The sequence below is a fragment of the Oreochromis niloticus genome, linkage group LG14, assembly GCF_001858045.2.
Source record: "Oreochromis niloticus isolate F11D_XX linkage group LG14, O_niloticus_UMD_NMBU, whole genome shotgun sequence".
NCBI lineage: Eukaryota > Metazoa > Chordata > Actinopteri > Cichliformes > Cichlidae > Oreochromis > Oreochromis niloticus.
The window spans coordinates 463162-480275 of NC_031979.2; the positions used below are offsets into that span (position 1 = coordinate 463162).

Sequence of the window (17114 nt, forward strand, 5' to 3'; positions counted from 1 at the left end):
AATGCCGTATATGGGCTGTTCTCTTCCAATTTTTATCATAAGCATCTCAAAAGAGTTATAGCAGCTTGAAGAAATCATCTGGCATAAGAAAGTCTTTTTAAAAATTACAGCTGTTCCACCTCCTCGTCCAGATATCCGAGGTGCACAGAGAAATGAGCAGTCAGCGGGACAAAGCTCTAAAAGATGTGAGACTTCATTCTCACGTTGCCACGTCTCAGAGATAAGCATGAAGTCAAGCTTCTCGGAACAGAACAAGTCATTTAAAATGTAAGACTTATTGGCGATTGAGCGGGCATTAATTAACATCCATTTAAGGCTGCGACTCACCAGGACAGGGGTAGAGTTTCCAAGGAAAGGGTCCGCGCTATGCGCTAAACCGCGCAGCAAAACAGGGTTCCTGCCGCGTTGAGGCTTGGGTTTCCATGCTTTCAGATGACAGCCTGGGTGGTGCTCATAGTGGGTTGTGGGGATTAATCCGGTTCCGACAAGTTTCAGCCGAATCTCACCGGTAGCAACCCAGGAATAGAGCCCCCGAAGGTCCATCTCTTTCCGGAGACGACGGAGCAGGACGTGAAGGCCGGCTCGCTTCCCCCGCTTTCTCCGACGAGGCCTCTGAAGCAAAAATGAGCTAACCGGCAAGAGTGGAGGTAGACCGGGTGTTGCGTCGTGTTCTAACGGCGGTAGGAAAACAGCCTCGTTTCGTTGACTCTGAAAGTTATCCATTGCAGATTTGATCGCTAGCAACAAGTTTAGTTTACTAGATTTCCCCTCGTGTCTGTACCCCCTGTGTCCCCCTCCACATATCTGTAAGTCCCCATGCCTCGTTTCTCCTCCTCGTGTTTTGTTCCATGTTTTCCCCAGCCCGTTATAGTAAATGGCCTGTATTTGTATAGCGCTTTACTTAGTCCCTAAGGACCCCAAAGCGCTTTACACTACATTCAGTCATTCACCCATTCACACACATATTCACACACTGGTGATGGCAAGCTACATTGTTGTGTCTGTGCTCGCCGGGTGTTCTCTCTCCCCCTCCTGTCTGTGCCTCTGTGTACTTCCTGTTTTACTTTGACAGTCTCTCGTCAGTATACGTCATGTTGTTGTGGCAGGATGGATATTATGTCTTGGTTCATCCCATTTTCAGTGGAGATTATTGTGGACTTCAGGAAGCACACAGCCCCACTCCCCCCCATCATCCTGACTGACACCCTCATCACCTCTGTGGACTCATTCCGCTTCCTGGGTACCACCATCACCCAGGACCTGAAGTGGGAGTCCACCATCACCTCCGTCATAAAGAAAGCCCAGCAGAGGATGTACTTCCTGAGGCAGCTGAAGAAATTCAACCTGCCAACACGGACGATGATGGAATTCTACACTGCAGTCATCGAGTCCATCCTCACCTCCTCCATCACCGTGTGGTACGCTGGAGCCACTATCAGGGACAAACAGAGACTGCAGCGTGTTGTGCGCTCTGCTGAGAAGGTGATTGGCTGCAGACTCCCATCTCTGCAGGACCTGTACACCTCCAGGACACTGGGGCGTGCAGCTCGGATCACAGCTGACCCTTCTCACCCTGGACACAGTCTGTTTGACCTGCTCCCCTCAGGCAGGAGGCTCCGGTCCATTCGCACCAGAACCTCTCACCATAAAAACAGTTTCTTCCCCTCTGCTGTTGGACTCATGAACAATAACCATATGACTGTTCCCACCACTAACACATGACCCTACACCATGTTCACTGCATCATTGCATGTTTGGCACTGATCACTACCTGCACTCATGTATATATCTATCTACTTAGCACTTTTAATTCTTATTTTTATTTTTATGTTCATTTAAGCGTTATCTGACAGTATGTTTGCACTAAGTACCGCAGCAATTTCCTAATGTTGTAAACCTGCTCAACATTTGGCAATAAAACCTCTTTCTGATTTCAGTCAGGCGCAATAGGGGGCGCTAGTATAAATAGGAGCAGCCATCTGCGGATCCTTGAATTGCATACCTGTTATCTCCTTTCGATCACCTGACTTCCCCTGGTGTTGCAGGTAGGAGCTGCGTACATGTCATTGCCTCAGCCTGAATTGGCAGTACAGTGATCACCCGCGGATTTCCTTCCTGAAGCGTCCATCGTAGGTGGTATGTGTGTATTTGGTGCTGTGCGTACATTATTTCACTCTGTGGTAAACCAGTGTTGTTTATAGGTCGTAGCTGTAGGAGCCTCCTATGAGCCACTCCGTTCATGACTCGCGTGACGCCGTTTAATTGGTACGTAACTCAGCTTTGTTACATCTCTGCCTTTAAATGTTCTGACGGTTTGCCACTTAACTTTGCCCATCAGAGTATGTTTGTAGCTGATATTCATAAAGCCAGTACGGTTTGACACTTCTTTTTACCCATTAAAGTGTGCTTGTAGGTCACATTCACAAAGATAGCATGGTTTGGCACGTAATTCTTCTCGTCAGAGTATGCTTCTTGCTCTTATTAACAAAGGTAGCATGGTTTGGCATGTAATTCTTACCGTCAGGATTATGCTTCTTGCTCTTATTAACAAAGGTAGCATGTTTTGGCACGTAATTCTTCCCATCAGAATTATGCTTCTTGCTCTTATTAACAACGGTAGCATGTTTTGGCACGTAATTCTTCCCGTTAGAGTATACTTCTAGTTTATAATAACAACGGTAGCATGTTTTGGCACGTAATTCTTCCCATCAGAATTATGCTTCTTGCTCTTATTAACAATGGTAGCATGTTTTGGCATGTAATTCTTCCCGTCAGAGTATGCTTCTAGTTTATAATAACAACGGTAGCATGTTTTGCCACTTGTTTGTAGAAGCAGTCTGCATGGCAAGGTGCTTAAGTTATACAGCTGTCACCATTGAAGTGATTGGAACTCCTGACTATATAAACTTTGACAATGAACTCACTCCATTATAGTTACAGTATATATTTACTGAATATATTTACAGATACATATATTTGACATTTATAGATCCAACAGAACACAGGGAGAAAGAACTGAAAAAGAAACAGTATTCATAACAAATTATGTACATTTTTTTACACAAGTACTTGACCAGGCTGCTCTTCGTACTTTACTGTGACTGACAGCATATATTTACAGATATATATATTTGATATTTACAGATCCTACAGAACACAGGGAGAAAGAAGTGGAAAAGAAACAGTATTCATAACAAATTATGCACATTTGTCGCACAAGTACTTGACCAGGCTGCTCTCATATTGAGCACATCCAAAATGTGCCCATCTGAGACAAAACTCACACTGCACCTGAAGAGGGAGAAGGGGGGTGGGGGTGGGTGGGGTAAGTGTGTTAACCAACATTACGAATTTCATGAGAAAATAATTACTACAGCGGCTTGCAAAAGTATTCGGCCCCCTTGAACTTTTTGTCAGATTGCATTCACAAACATGAATCAATTTTATTGGAATTCCACGTGAAAGACAAATGTCTCTACCTGGTAGAGACATACCCTAAAAGACTGGCAGCTGTAATTGCAGATAAAGGTGGTTCTACAAAGTATTGACTCAGGGGGCTGAATAATTACGCACACCCCACTTTGCAGTTATTTATTTGTAAAAAATGTTTGGAATCATGTATGATTTTCGTTCCACTTCTCACGTGTACACCACTTTGTATTGGTCTTTCACGTGGAATTACAATTAAAATTGATTCGTGTTTGTGGCTGTAATGTGACAAAATGTGGAAAAGTTCAAGGGGGCCGAATACTATTGCAAGCCACTGTATATTGCATTTGTGGTTTATTTGTTTTACCATTTCAATCATACTGGACTCAGGATCGGCTTCCAGCATGGAACAAACCACACAGTAGTCATCAGCATTACCTAGAAACACACTGGCGTTCAACCTAACAGTTTTTAAACAAAACTGAAAGTGCTATTGCAATACAAAAGCACATGACTCCACTTACTTTGATGTTCTAGCAGTTCGCAAGCAATTTCTGTGCGTTGCGGCCCAATGGCTTCTGGAGTGGACAGCACCCTAGTAACCTCTCCACTCATAAGGTAGTGTTCGGCAAACTGTAAAATATGTTACAGTAATTGCAATTGATTAACTTAATTCTAGTTAAATACAATAAATACAATTAAATACAATTGCTTATTAAATACCTTCAACACTAAAACTCCACAACTGCTGGAGTCCATCTGCTTGTTGTGTGGCAGTCTCCATTTTCCAATCCACTCGGGACTCTTCCTTTCCTTTCATCTTCAGAAAATTCCTAATAAAAATAAAACAAGTTTTTAAAATGTAGCCAGCATTTTGCTCTAAATAAAAAAAACAACAACCTACAAACCAAACAACCCAAAACAGATAATTAATGAATGATGAATACCTCCAGTTACGCATAATTTTCCTTTCATAACAACCTTCATTTCCAAAGGGTCTAACAGCAGTACAGATCGTGAGGAGATTTTGACGACCTAAAATAAAAATTGTATTTAGTAGAATATGTGTAGTACACTCACTTAAGTAAACATAATCAGTTGTAAGCATTTTCAAAATAAGAATATGCTGCTAAAAAGAACAATAAAACAAAAAAGAGAAAAAACACATGAGGTGTGAACATGTACCACAAGGATCCAGTGTGCACCGAAGTTCAGTGGGCACAACCAAATGTCCTCAGCCGGAAACAACATCTGTGGAATATTTTTAAGTTTATAAAGGTTTAGATTCATTTACATAACATGTACTATATGACCTATATAACATCTCCATTACCTTGGTGACACATTTAAACTTCCCAGAAAACAGAGAGGTTGCAACATCGCAAGACAACTGATACACGGGTTTCTGAAAAATGCAAGAGTTTTTTTTTTAAAAGATTACAAAATTGTATAAAATGATTTTGTGAAATAACCGGCATACGTTCTTACTTGCCTTTTGTTTCCTAATGAGGCAGTGCAGGTATGCATCAATGACCTGTTTGGATTCAAAGAAGATTATTTTTACAGACCACCACTAGGACCAAAAATGATTACTTCACTTACCTCATCAGAAAGCCACCCACTGTCCTCCAGTGTGCGAAAAGAAGAGTCATACAATTTGTATGGCCCAACGACTGCCTCCACACGCCCGGTGTCTTTTGCAGCCCAAAGCCACTTCACTAAAAAACAAAATATGATAAGTTTCTTTAGTAATAACAGTTGCCATTTGAAAATCACGGTCAATGGCCAATGGGCCACAAGCAGACAAGGGCCAACGGGCCAACAAAATAACCATGCCAGAGGGGAGCCGCTTTATGTAAATCAGAAATTAGCCAAAATTGGACCAACAGGTCAAAATTAGCAAGAGGGGAAAAAAAAAAAAAAACCATTCTATCCATTCGACTAGCCAAACTGGCAACAACTGACCAACCGGTCAGAATGAGATTTTTAGCTATGCCACCTTTTTCTTGCATGCTGGGTTTCTGGGGGGTCACTGGTACAAGCTCTTCTGGTGCTTGGACTGATGTTACCTGAGCTATTTTTGGTGCAAACTGTATGACAGAGGGTCTGTTATTTTGCAGCGCTTCATGATGATGCTGAGGACTGCAAGGGTGCATCTCAGAAGATGGGCTACTCTCAACAGGTTCAGTTGGAGTTGAGACTTGGACAGGGTGGCTTGTTCTATAAGGTTTAATGTGGTCATTACTGTATAGACTTTTTAAAGTATTTCCCTCAGCGTTTTTCAGTCTAACACATTTTCCACTGATGTCATCAATTGTGTAGGGACCTGAAAAATCCGGTTCAAGTCTTCCTCCTTTTCGCCCACGTTTCCTCATATTTAGAAGCAGAATTTGATCGCCTACATTGTACACAACATTTTTGTACTTTTTCAGGACCCGCTTGGCGTATGCAACCTTTTGCTTGTCTTGTGACTTCGCAATGTTTTCTTGTGCAGTTTCTTTAACTGCATGTTGTGCTTCACTTTCAGACTGTACATAGTCACTGTACCTTTTGTCATCTGGCAGAATGATGTTGGAAATCTAAAATTTTGTAGATATCAGCAATTAAAACAAGATGATATCATATTCATAAAGACATTACTGGGTTTTTTACTTAAATGGTTTCAATTCTTAGTTCTAACATAGAAAGAATTTGACAAACACTCACCGGCACTTGAGCAGGCACTTCTGATGGAAATACTGCCTCTCTTCCATACATCAGAAAAAAAGGTGAGTATTTTGTTGTGGTGTGTACTTTTGACCGCAGTGAAAACAGGGTGGGATCTAGATACAAATCCCAGTTATTCTGCTGGTCATTCACCAGTTTTCGGAGGGCTCTAAATGCAGGCAAAGAAATATGTAAAGACAGTAATGAAAGTTTAATTAGAAGTAAAGAAATTAATAAATTATTAAGTAACAATTAAGTTTGAATAACATAAGTAATGTTATTAAAAACTGATAGATAAAAATTAGGCATACCTTTTTATGTTGTCATTGGTCTTTTCATCTAGACCATTGGTCTGTGGATGGTATGCTGCTGTTACACTTCTTTCAATTTGCAATAACTTGCAAAGATCAGAGTTGAGCTTCAACAGATAAGGACAAGGTTCTTATACTTCTTATACAAGCACACAAGAAAAAATCTTTGACCCCAGTGAAGTAAAGTTAAAAAATGTAACTGAAAATTATTTAACACTTACTTCATTCACAAACTCTCTGCCTTGGTCTGACAAAATCCTTTTGGGGCAGCCATGTCTATATATAATGGAGCACAAGTGCTGGGCTACCTCAGATGCAGATTTCATTTTTAATGGGAAAGCTTCAACCCATTTTGAAAAGTAGTCAGTTGCAGTAAGTATATACTGGAAGCCGCTTGACGTTTTAGGAAGAGGTCCAGTAAGATCTATACCAATAAGTTCCCACACTTCAGACACCTATCAAGGACAAATTAATAATTTGAATAAGAATTTGTATAATGTACACATTAACATCGATGGTTAAAATTAGTTGGCAAACCCTCCTGCCTTTATGAATATGAGCTAGAAGCATAGTTTGATGGGTAAAAGGGGCATAATATTTACCTGAATACACTGCAACGGTTGCAAAGCAGTCAGTGGTTTCCCAACTTTTTGACACTGGTCACATTCCAGAATCTTTAAGGTAAAAATATTTATGGAGTTCACGTAAATGTTCAACATTCTCATTTATATAAAAATAAAATAAAATAATAATAATAAAAAAAATCACTTAATGACATATTCTCTAACGAACAAACAATTTAGCAACAATACTTTGTGTGTCTTCAAATCTCTGCCAGGCCTACAGGTTAATACTGTAATATCACTAATTAACCATATTTATTTATATTTTGCAAGTGTACAGTTTGTCTTTTAACTAATATAAAAAAAAAATTGCTTATTTTAAACGGCATTTAACAACAATGCAAACAGTTAATACATACCCATGTTTTAATGTCAACTGTCATACCAAACCAGTAAAATCTGGAACACACTGCATTGAGCGTTTTGTGTATGACAGTGTGTCCTCCAATTGGAGATGAATGAAACTCATGAAATATCTTCCTGGCATCATCCATGGTTTTTACTACTCTTCTGGTTCCAACAAAGAGTTCTCCATCTGCAGTAGAACAATATATATTTATAAATTAATTTAACCACATATATGAGTTGTTAGTATTAAGAATAAATTACTGACCCTTTTGTTTGAATTTTGAGGCATATCTTCTGAGGTTTTGCCTTTGAGCCTTTGATCCTGAAGGGTAGGAGCCTGCAGAAATGAACGCGTAAATCTCTTCCCACTTCTTCTCCATATCTACGAATGTAAGTAAACATTTTCTTCTGAGCTTCAATATGTGCAGTTAACAGTGCAAATAATTTAACTTATTAAATAACGACATTACTGAAACAGCCTTAAAACACCGAAGCTGCGGATTCAGAAGTGTTGTGCAAATACCACGTGTCCAGTAACTTGACAGCAGACTTCACCGAAGCTGCAAATTCGACAGTTTTGTGCAGAAAGCAGATAGCGACTTTACTTTAATATTGACAAACAATCACAAAGGCTTAAAAAATCAAGTATCAACGTCAATAAAAAGTACTAATACTTACTACTTACCTATTTTCCTGCAAATATGACAACGGAGTAGCATAAAATCACAGCCGGATGCGCTTTGCTTCCCTTTTTGTGTCGTGCACATGCGCACATGCTCAGGAACAACGGGTAGGACGGTTTACGGGGTAGGAGAAATTCCCAGAACACCGGCACAAAAGTTAGGCGCACTCAAATTTTTCAACCGCATCGCTTAACACCGCAGTTTTAAATGTGCACTTTCTTTGGGGGGAAGTCCATACAGACAATATTCATTTCTAAATTATTAACTAACAAACTTGTGCTTAAATTGCTTTGTCAATATTGTAGAAAATGTTAAACTTAATCATTATCTCGTCCTCCTCTGACGACCTGTTTGCTGCTGCTGAAAGGCTGTGGGGAGAGGGGACACTTGGGCAGTGCATTTATTGCAGCATATACTGTGTTTTCTGGATACATTGCTGTTTTTTCAGCATTCAAAGATTGATGGCACCGTGTCAGAGCTGGCTATGAATTTCAGACGGATCAGTCCTTAACTTAACACAAAAGTTATCAATAGTTTTTCATCTTTTCTTATTACCCACAGCTACATCCACTTCTTTTTTTTTTTTCTTTTTTTTTAACCTGTCCCGTTTGGTTCTTTTGCCATCAGAATTAGTGTCTAAAGGCGAAGAAAGATGCCCAACGGATTTACTTTACCAAATGGACCATCCCAGCCTTGCCATAATGGTCCATTTGATTCACCTTTTATTGTTTATTTTATTTTCACTTGCTGAATACAGGACAGACTTGACTGGGGGAAGGAAAGGGGAGAAAGAAAGAGGGAAAGAAAAACAGTGGGGAAGAGGGACGGGGAAAAAGGGCAAAAAACCAAAAACCAACAGAATAAGCAGACAAAAAATACATATATCGATCACCTGGATCACCTGTTGAGAAAGAAAGAAGAAAGCAAGCAGAAGAAAACGAGAGTAATAAACAACATCACAATGATCTATGGGAATATGACAGTAAATACTGAATATTAAAAATTATTGTGCAGCACGTAAGATCGACAGCGCACAGTGTGCTTTGAGGTAGGAGCCAAAAAGGGTGTAGTTTGTGTGTGTGATCACCTGTGTGTACACCTGTGAGCATGGACGCGCTTATTTATTTTTTTTTTAAAAGGTTCCTTCATGTAATGATCTGCTAGAGGGTGTGGGGGGCCACTGCCCCGTCCTCCAGGGCATGACGCAGGTATGGAGGAGATCAAAACTCTAGACATCCAGAGGCCCCCAGAACACAAGAGACCAAGGAAGACCATCAGAGGGGCAGCCGCGCCACTATCCCAGAAAGAGCTGAGGAGAGTCCCAGATGAGGGGTCACTCAGCAGCCGCGGAGCAGAAGCCAAGGGGGGTTGCAGTGACGTGCCCGTGAGCTCCGCCGGCAGCCAGCTGTGCCTGAGTGACCGAGCTCCGGGCCGAGAGGCCGAGGGCACCCCGCCTCTGAAGTGGCCCGAGCGAGCCCCAGGCTCCAGGCCCCGATAAGCAGCCGCCAAGGAGTGAGCCGGTGTGTACCTGGGCGCCCACCCCCGGACACACAGAACCACCAACGCACCGATGTCTGAGGGCGTCCGCCACCGGCAGGGGAAGTGGTGGGGGGACATAGGTCTCCAAACCTTGGAGGGCCTGAGATGTCCCCAGAGAGGTGGCGTCTGATACCCAACCTGACATATAGACACAGACATACAGGCACACACAGATACAAACATCCATTCCCACCCTCATGCTCTCATAAGCAATTACTCCACACTCAACCAACGTGGAGACAGACATAAAGAGACGCTGTACACACAATCACTCTCCCCAAGCGTACTCTAAGAACCGGGTCTGGGTACCTTTGCCCCTGGAGGGGGAAACTGCACCCAGACCCAGGTGGTGTTACCCTTTTCTCTGCGGTGGGGAGAAGCAGCCCGCCCCGACTCCGTAGCAGCAGGGAGGCCCCACATTCCAGACCCCAGTCGGACGGCCAACTCCTCCTCCCAGCCCCCCCGCTCCAACAGGCAGCAGAGAACGGGGGTGTGTGAAGACTCCAAACCTCCCTCCACCCGCTCATATGTAGTGTTGATGCATGTGTGTTCTAAGGTGCATTTAAAACCCAGGAGGGCATGGAGCTACCTGCCAGAGCAGCAGGTAAGCTCATAGCCCCTCCTGATAGCCCTCAATGTCTACGTGTATTTAAAATTGAGAGGTGGGCAACGACGCCAGGGGTGAGGTGTACACCCTGATGGTAATTTGGATTCTGTGTGGCGTGCCCACCCCCAAGATCCTATATGTATGTGTAATGAGAGTGTGAGTAATGTGAATGTCTAAGTTGTGGGATAAAATTGAGGCACAGGCAGCCAGAAGGGGACAGAGGGGGGGGATGCCTCCCCTGCACCCTGGTGACACACCCCTACCCCAAGGCCCTGCATGTGTGGGTGATTGTGGTGGAGCGGGAAAAGGGAGGCAGCTGGAGATGGGGAGGGAAGGAAGGGAGGGGCAAGTAACCCCTCCCTGGGGCCAGCTCCCCGCTGACCCCAGTAGGCACCCCCATACTCTGCAACCCGCCAGGGAAAGGGGGGCCCAGGCCCATCCGGACCGGGGCCCAGCGCGGCAGCGCCGCCCGGCCCCACGGAGCCCGGGACAGTCCACCCGACCCCACCACAGAGAAAACTGCACCCACCCCGTCATCCACTCATCTTCCAGACTACACAAGACAATAGACGCCCAGAATGAGATCTTCCTCCACCTCTCCTCTATCTCCCCCTCCTGCAGAGAGAGTTCCTGAAGAGAGGAAAGCTCCTGCAAGATGTGACAACCTCCCCACCAGCTGAAGAGCCCCCCAGGTGGCTCGATGCACCGGCGGCACCCTGCGCCAGGGCCGGGCCCCCATACACCCACCCGCCCACAACCCCGGCAACACACCAACCAGGACCCAGCCCCTGAGGCCCGGCCAGGGCCCCGGCCCAGAGACGGAGCGCCCCCAGAACCTCACGCCCGTCCCGGACCCACCCAGGGGCAGCCAGGCTACCAGGTCAGTAACCCACGTCCGTCAGCACAGACCCTCCCTAGCCCTGCTGCACGCAGCCACGAGGAAACCGTCACCCAAGAGCCAACAGAGCCCTTAATTGGCCATGACCGCTACCCCGGGTTGAGCCCCCCACGGAAGATGCTCCTGGGTAACCCCCCGATGCTACATCCACTTCTGTCAGGCCTAGGCTGCTCACTAGGGCTGGGTATCATCACTGATTTCTATAATCCATTCGATTCCGGTTCTCAAAGTCCTGATTCGATTCAATTTAGCCTCAGACAGTCAGAAATATTATAATTCTGATCATTTATCAGCACTGATACATGTGAGACTTCATCAGAATTGTGAACATCAAAGCAGATGCCTTTGTGTCAAAGTAACTGAGAATAAAACACAGAAAAACATGAAGGAGATTTTCCTGGTCTGGCGTTTTATAGCAGATAACCTTAAAAATATTCTGCAATATTCTGCAATTTTGCATAATTTTAAGAAGTTTAAATTTCTTCAGTATTGAACAGCAGAAATTAGGCTTTCTTGTCCGAGGTCATTTAAGTGAAAAAAAGAAAAAGAAAAAAGACAGCGGCCGACAGCGCTGTAAACAACGGTAGACTGGTGGGTAATAAGCGAATGAATAATGCAGAAAACAGAGATTTGAGACGGGAAACTGTTCTTGAACTACACACAGAGAGCTGTGTATGAAGTGTGATTTTTATCGTGGTGGAAGCAAAACAGCAAAACTCAGAGGGAATTCATGACGACATTGATCAAATGTGAAGCGTAGTTTGCTGCTTCTTTTGCTGCTGGCTCGGGGAATTTTGGTTGGAGAAACAAAACCTGCAGCTCAGAATCAGCGCAAAAAAGACGGAAACACAGCGCGGACCCGACGCATCAGAATCGCTGAGCTCCGACAGCGTGTCCGTGTTCGGGCCGTGGGGTGAGAAAGCCGAGAAAGACAAAGCTGATTCTAATGCGTCGGTCTGCTCTGTGTTCACGTCTTTGTGTGGAATCCTTTAATGAATTGATATCGCTTTATTCGAGCTACTCACCTCTCTCTTCCACCTGCACTTTCAACTGGACCACGGCCAATCAGAGAGGTCCCGCCCCTGACTATCTGTGATTGGTTTAGTCCACGATAGGGGCATAATGTGTGTCTGTTGTTGACCACACGGAGAGTTGCAGAGATTTCTTTCTTTTTTTTTTTGTTACCCGAAAATATTTGAAAATATATCGACCAAAATATTTTTTTTTTTTAGTCGCACCACTGAAAAATTTGGTCGGATTTGCAACCAATTTGGTCGCACTCTAGAGCCCAGCACCAGTGCTTTCCTGCAGTTGGGCTAACCCCAGCGAGTGCATATTAGTTTTTTGGAATGTATTATAAATTTCTTTTTTTCTTTTATTCAGATGCGGAGGGCCTGACGTGGAGGAGACTGGGGTGCCTTGGTGGTGGGATCCTTTGAGTGTTACACACCTGCATTTTCAGTTTATTAGTGTGAGTGTGTGATAGTGTGCTGCACTTGTGTTTTGGTGAGTTCTCTTTTCTTTTTGAGTTGTTTTTGTGCGTGGCATCCCTGCCCCTCCACTGGTAAGCCTCGGCTCTGAATACCTTTTTTTAGAATATTTGTATATTGATATTTATGCTGTGTTTTTATATGCTCTTTTAAATAACTATTAATAAATTGTCTGTGTTATCATTGAACCACGTCTCTGTATTGAGTATAACGGATCTGAGTGTTTTCCTGGTAATTAGCATTATTTAGATCCAGTATTCTCTGGGTGAAATTCCCAGGGTGGCGTTGTCTTTTAATAGTGAAGAGTATTTATTCCATCCCCACCTCTTGCTGCCACATTGTGTTTGCTTCTGCTAGGGCTGGACTGGGACAAAAAATCGGCCCGGGCATTTTGACTAGAGACCGGCCCATCAGGATAGAGATTGAAAATCTGACGTCATTCAGGGGTAAAACCGCAAATGATTCTGGGAATTTGAGGCAAGAGGTACTAGCGCACGCAGGCTTTCAATTGAAGTCAGTTACACAGCGATAAAAAGAAACACAAAAAATGGCAAGAAGCTGTTGTATTATTAACTGACGGTCGCATGACAGCCACGGGAAGCCGACGGGTAAAGAGATCTTTTTTTTTTTTATCGGATTACGTTGTTGAAGAGAAATTTTTTAAGACATGTTTCTGAAGTAAGAGCCAACGGATGGTCTGGATATGCCAAATATAACATCTCAGAACACTCCAGCTCACATGTTAGTCTGCTCCAAGCATTCCCACAAAGGTCAGTGTTTTGTAATAGTAAATACGTCATTTTTCATAACATAATTGGTGATATAGGTTACAAGCAAGTCTGGCGCTGAACAGAAATTGTCGCGCTATGCTCCTTTATTTATTGTGCATAAATAGTGAATTGTCCTGACACAATATTGCGTTTCGCTTCTGTTATTACCACGGTACATCGACAAAAACATATACTTTTATTTACAGGATAAAACAGTTGTTTTGTATCACTAATTGTCCAGTGCGATTACAACATACAATATTATTGTCACTGCTACATTTCTGTAATGCGTACCAGAAATCATTTCCACTACTAATTAATTACCGTTGAGCTCAAAGGTTATATTAATAAACGGTAACGATTGTGTATTTATGACGACGATTTGTGAGACTGGTAAACTTACCTTTGTTTGTACGATGGTCTTTCGTTCTACACGGTGCATTTCAAGGTCCTGTACCCATCCGTCGGTAAACTGTACCTGGGCTTGTTGCAGTGACCTGAAGTTGCTAAAAACTTCATGAGTGTATGCACTCACTCCAAGAACCGTATAATTATAAATCTGAGCGTGGTGAAAGTTGGGCAGCATGCTAACGTCTTTTGTACACTCTGTGTGCTCGTAAGGGTCTGACCCTTTCACTCCTTTGATTTTTTCCTCGTATCTTTTCTTTGACTTTTCGTCGAGTCTGTCTTTGTACGGACCGGCATTGTTCTCCTTAGTTTTGTACATTCCTTTTTTGTGCGGCAAAGAAAAACCAAGAAGGTATTGGAACCGGAGAATGAACGTTTTGCGGTGCTGCAAATGCTTGCATTTGATGCGGTACTTGGATTGTTTTGCCTTGAGTTCCCGGCATGCAATGCGCGAAAGTCACGTGATCTGTCAATCGCTATCCGGTTGTTCAGTCTGACGTCACTGGCCGTGTCTGGCCCTAAACTCCGCTGCAGGTCCATATATCAAACGATCACTGTGGCATTACTGAGAGTTGAAAAACTGTCTAAAGTCTTTCATCTTTAATAAAATGATCAGTGTTCTGCTCTACCAGGTGTAACAATTGAGTTTAACATCCAGGCATCCATGAAAATGGAATTTATGACATTTAACGGCGTTAGAAGTTAGCAGGAAGTTAGCTCGCTAGCTTCTATCTAAATACAATATAGCATGTCCTGACTGCAGGGTTTTGGAAAAAAATTCAAACGTACAGCTCTGCTATAACTTCCAACATAAATGAAGACAGAAAACTAAACAGCAGTGACGTTTGTAGGGTTACTGAAGTTTGGCTAGCTGGTATATAATGATGTGCTACGTGACCGCTAGCGACACAGCTATGTTAGCATAACATAAACAAGCTAACTTTTTTTTTCCACTCGATAAAAGTTAACGTGAGTGTTCTCGGTGGTCAGGAACAAATGTAATCGCATGGCAGGATGCTGTAAAAGGACTAAACTTCAGCCAGGAGAACAAGTGAGATAATCCATCCACAATACGAGGTTAGTCATTCATATACTGCTGCATGGGCTGTGCTGTAGTTACATCGTAAGGTTTTAAAAACTGAGCTTAAATAAATGATTAGCAGTAATAAAAGCCGAGGGAAGTCAACAGTGATCACTGACTGTTTTAGGAGCTTTTTGAGATTAAATAGAAGAAAATACAAAACATTAAACATGTTAACAACACAAAAGCCATATTAAACGCAGACTACTTTAGGCCCGGAAGTAGGCTTCGTCACGTTATCACTGAACAACCGGATAGGAAAAACCTTAAATTAAGACCAAGAACACTAGAGGTGAGACATGATCATTAATTAATATTAAAATTAATAAATGACAGATTTAGTGATATTTTCATAAACACCTCCTTTCCTTTTTTTGTTCTCCATTTTCTTTAGTTCGTCTATAAGATTGCTAAACAAGGGGAAGGGTGCATCCGGCCTCCTCGGCTGTAATTGGTCCAGCCCAGAGGCGATCATGACCAATTGGCCAATCCAACACCTTTCATTATATATACCCTTCCTAAAATAAAAAATTTAAAAAAAATCCATCGGCCCATAAAAACAAAAAATCGCCAGCGGCCCACCGGGCAAATGCCCGGTATGCCCGATGGCCAGTCTACCTATGGCTTCTGCCCTGTCTCATTTTGATTATCTGTGTCAGCTGTGTTCCCCGTGTGTTCCCATGTCCCTCGTTATCCTTCTGTGTATTTATGTCCGCGTCTCCCTCAGTTCTTTGTCGCATTCTCCCTCTTAGCTGTGTGACTTTCCCCGTGAGTTTAGTTTTCCCAGTTTAGCTTTGTACTGGTTTTTGTATCGCCTCTTTCCCGTTCTGTTAATAAAGCTATATTTTGAGTTAAGTCCCCGTTCTGGTGAGTTTGCGTTTGGGTCCAATTCCTGCCTGCACACAGCTGATTATGAGAGAAGAAGGCAACCACGACATGGACCCAGCAGCTCGCAACCCCTCCGCTGAGCTCCGAGCGGACCTAGTTTTCACGGTGCAGTATCTTTGTCAAGAGTGGGTAGTGCTGCCGGTCCCGGAGTACCAGGAGGTGTTAGCTACCCGTTTACAGAGGATGGTTTTCGGACTCCCCTGGCTATTCAGCGTGCTACACCCCCTCATCCAGGACTTCCTCGTTTCCACTGTACACGTCTGCCCGGAGCTGCCTCTCCAGTATGACGAGCCGGAGGATGTTCAGCCCGGTCAGCTGGAGGATTCGCGGCCTGGCTCGTCTCCTCCCCCTTCCCGGAGAAAACAGCGGTCATGCCGGTGATCCCAAGCAGCAGAGCAGCTTTCTTCCTTTGAGAGTGATCGTGTTTCTCACGTTCCGCTAGAGCATTCAGCTCCCGGGTTTCCTGACATTACATCCTCTGTGAGTAAGCCTGAGCTTCCCTCTGTGGACTTTGTTAAGCCTGAATCCGTAGATTGTGATTCTGCAGATTTAAAGTTTTAGGATTTTGAAGCAGTTAACTCAGTAGCATCTGTTTCTGTGCCTGTTGTTCCTCTGAGTAAATCCAGTGTTAGTTTTTTCTGATGGCTTAAGCACATTTTTTGTAACTATTGGCTATTTTTGCAAAACTCTACACACAAATAAGAAAACCCTTCACCCAATCAGCAAAACATTGTAGTTTTCTTGTAAAAGCGAATAACCTTTGTTTAACTCTCCACACCTTTGTAAAAATTGTATTTTCGTATCCAACAGTTAACACAAGCCATCACATTAATAAGCACACAATGCACCAACTACACACTGATGGTATGAATAAAAAACACATCTGGCTTTTGCTTTCTCTGTGCACAAGGTAGGCTATGTCAGTTTGAGCTCATACTTTTGTCATAGATCCGTAAGCATAGAGGGATCCAAACTTCAAGTACTGGTGTTTATTCACACACATCAAAACAAACACAAGTGTTTATTTCCAAGTATAGGATTATTTGCAATCGCCATATTGACTATATGGGTTTCTTGGTCTGCAGTGAACATTCTTCCTCTGCTCCCAGCATCTGGTCGTCTAGCAATTCTGTAATGTAACAATTTCAGTATTTTTACATCTATGGTATTGTTTTCCTCATTAGCATGGCAGTGCTACAGATCTTAGTGCAAAGTGACTGTTCTAACCGATTCTCATTTCAAAATGTCCTTATGATGCTTGCTACAGTGTAGCGGCTCGAGTTAGGCTGAACCATTGACTGTAAAAACATGGACGACGCGACAGCTCCCTAAA

General features: G+C 43.2%; 1 long non-coding RNA gene across 1 annotated transcript; it reads right to left on the reverse strand.

Moving 5' to 3' along the window:
- Positions 1-2313: 2313 nt before the first annotated feature.
- On the reverse strand, positions 2314-4834 carry LOC109204934 (uncharacterized). The gene is made up of 7 exons (XR_002064440.2): positions 4763-4834; positions 4615-4680; positions 4377-4464; positions 4153-4262; positions 3954-4062; positions 3797-3867; positions 2314-3291 (listed from the first exon to the last, which is right to left on the reverse strand). It is a non-coding gene; the product is annotated as an uncharacterized LOC109204934 (long non-coding RNA).
- Positions 4835-17114: the final 12280 nt, after the last annotated feature.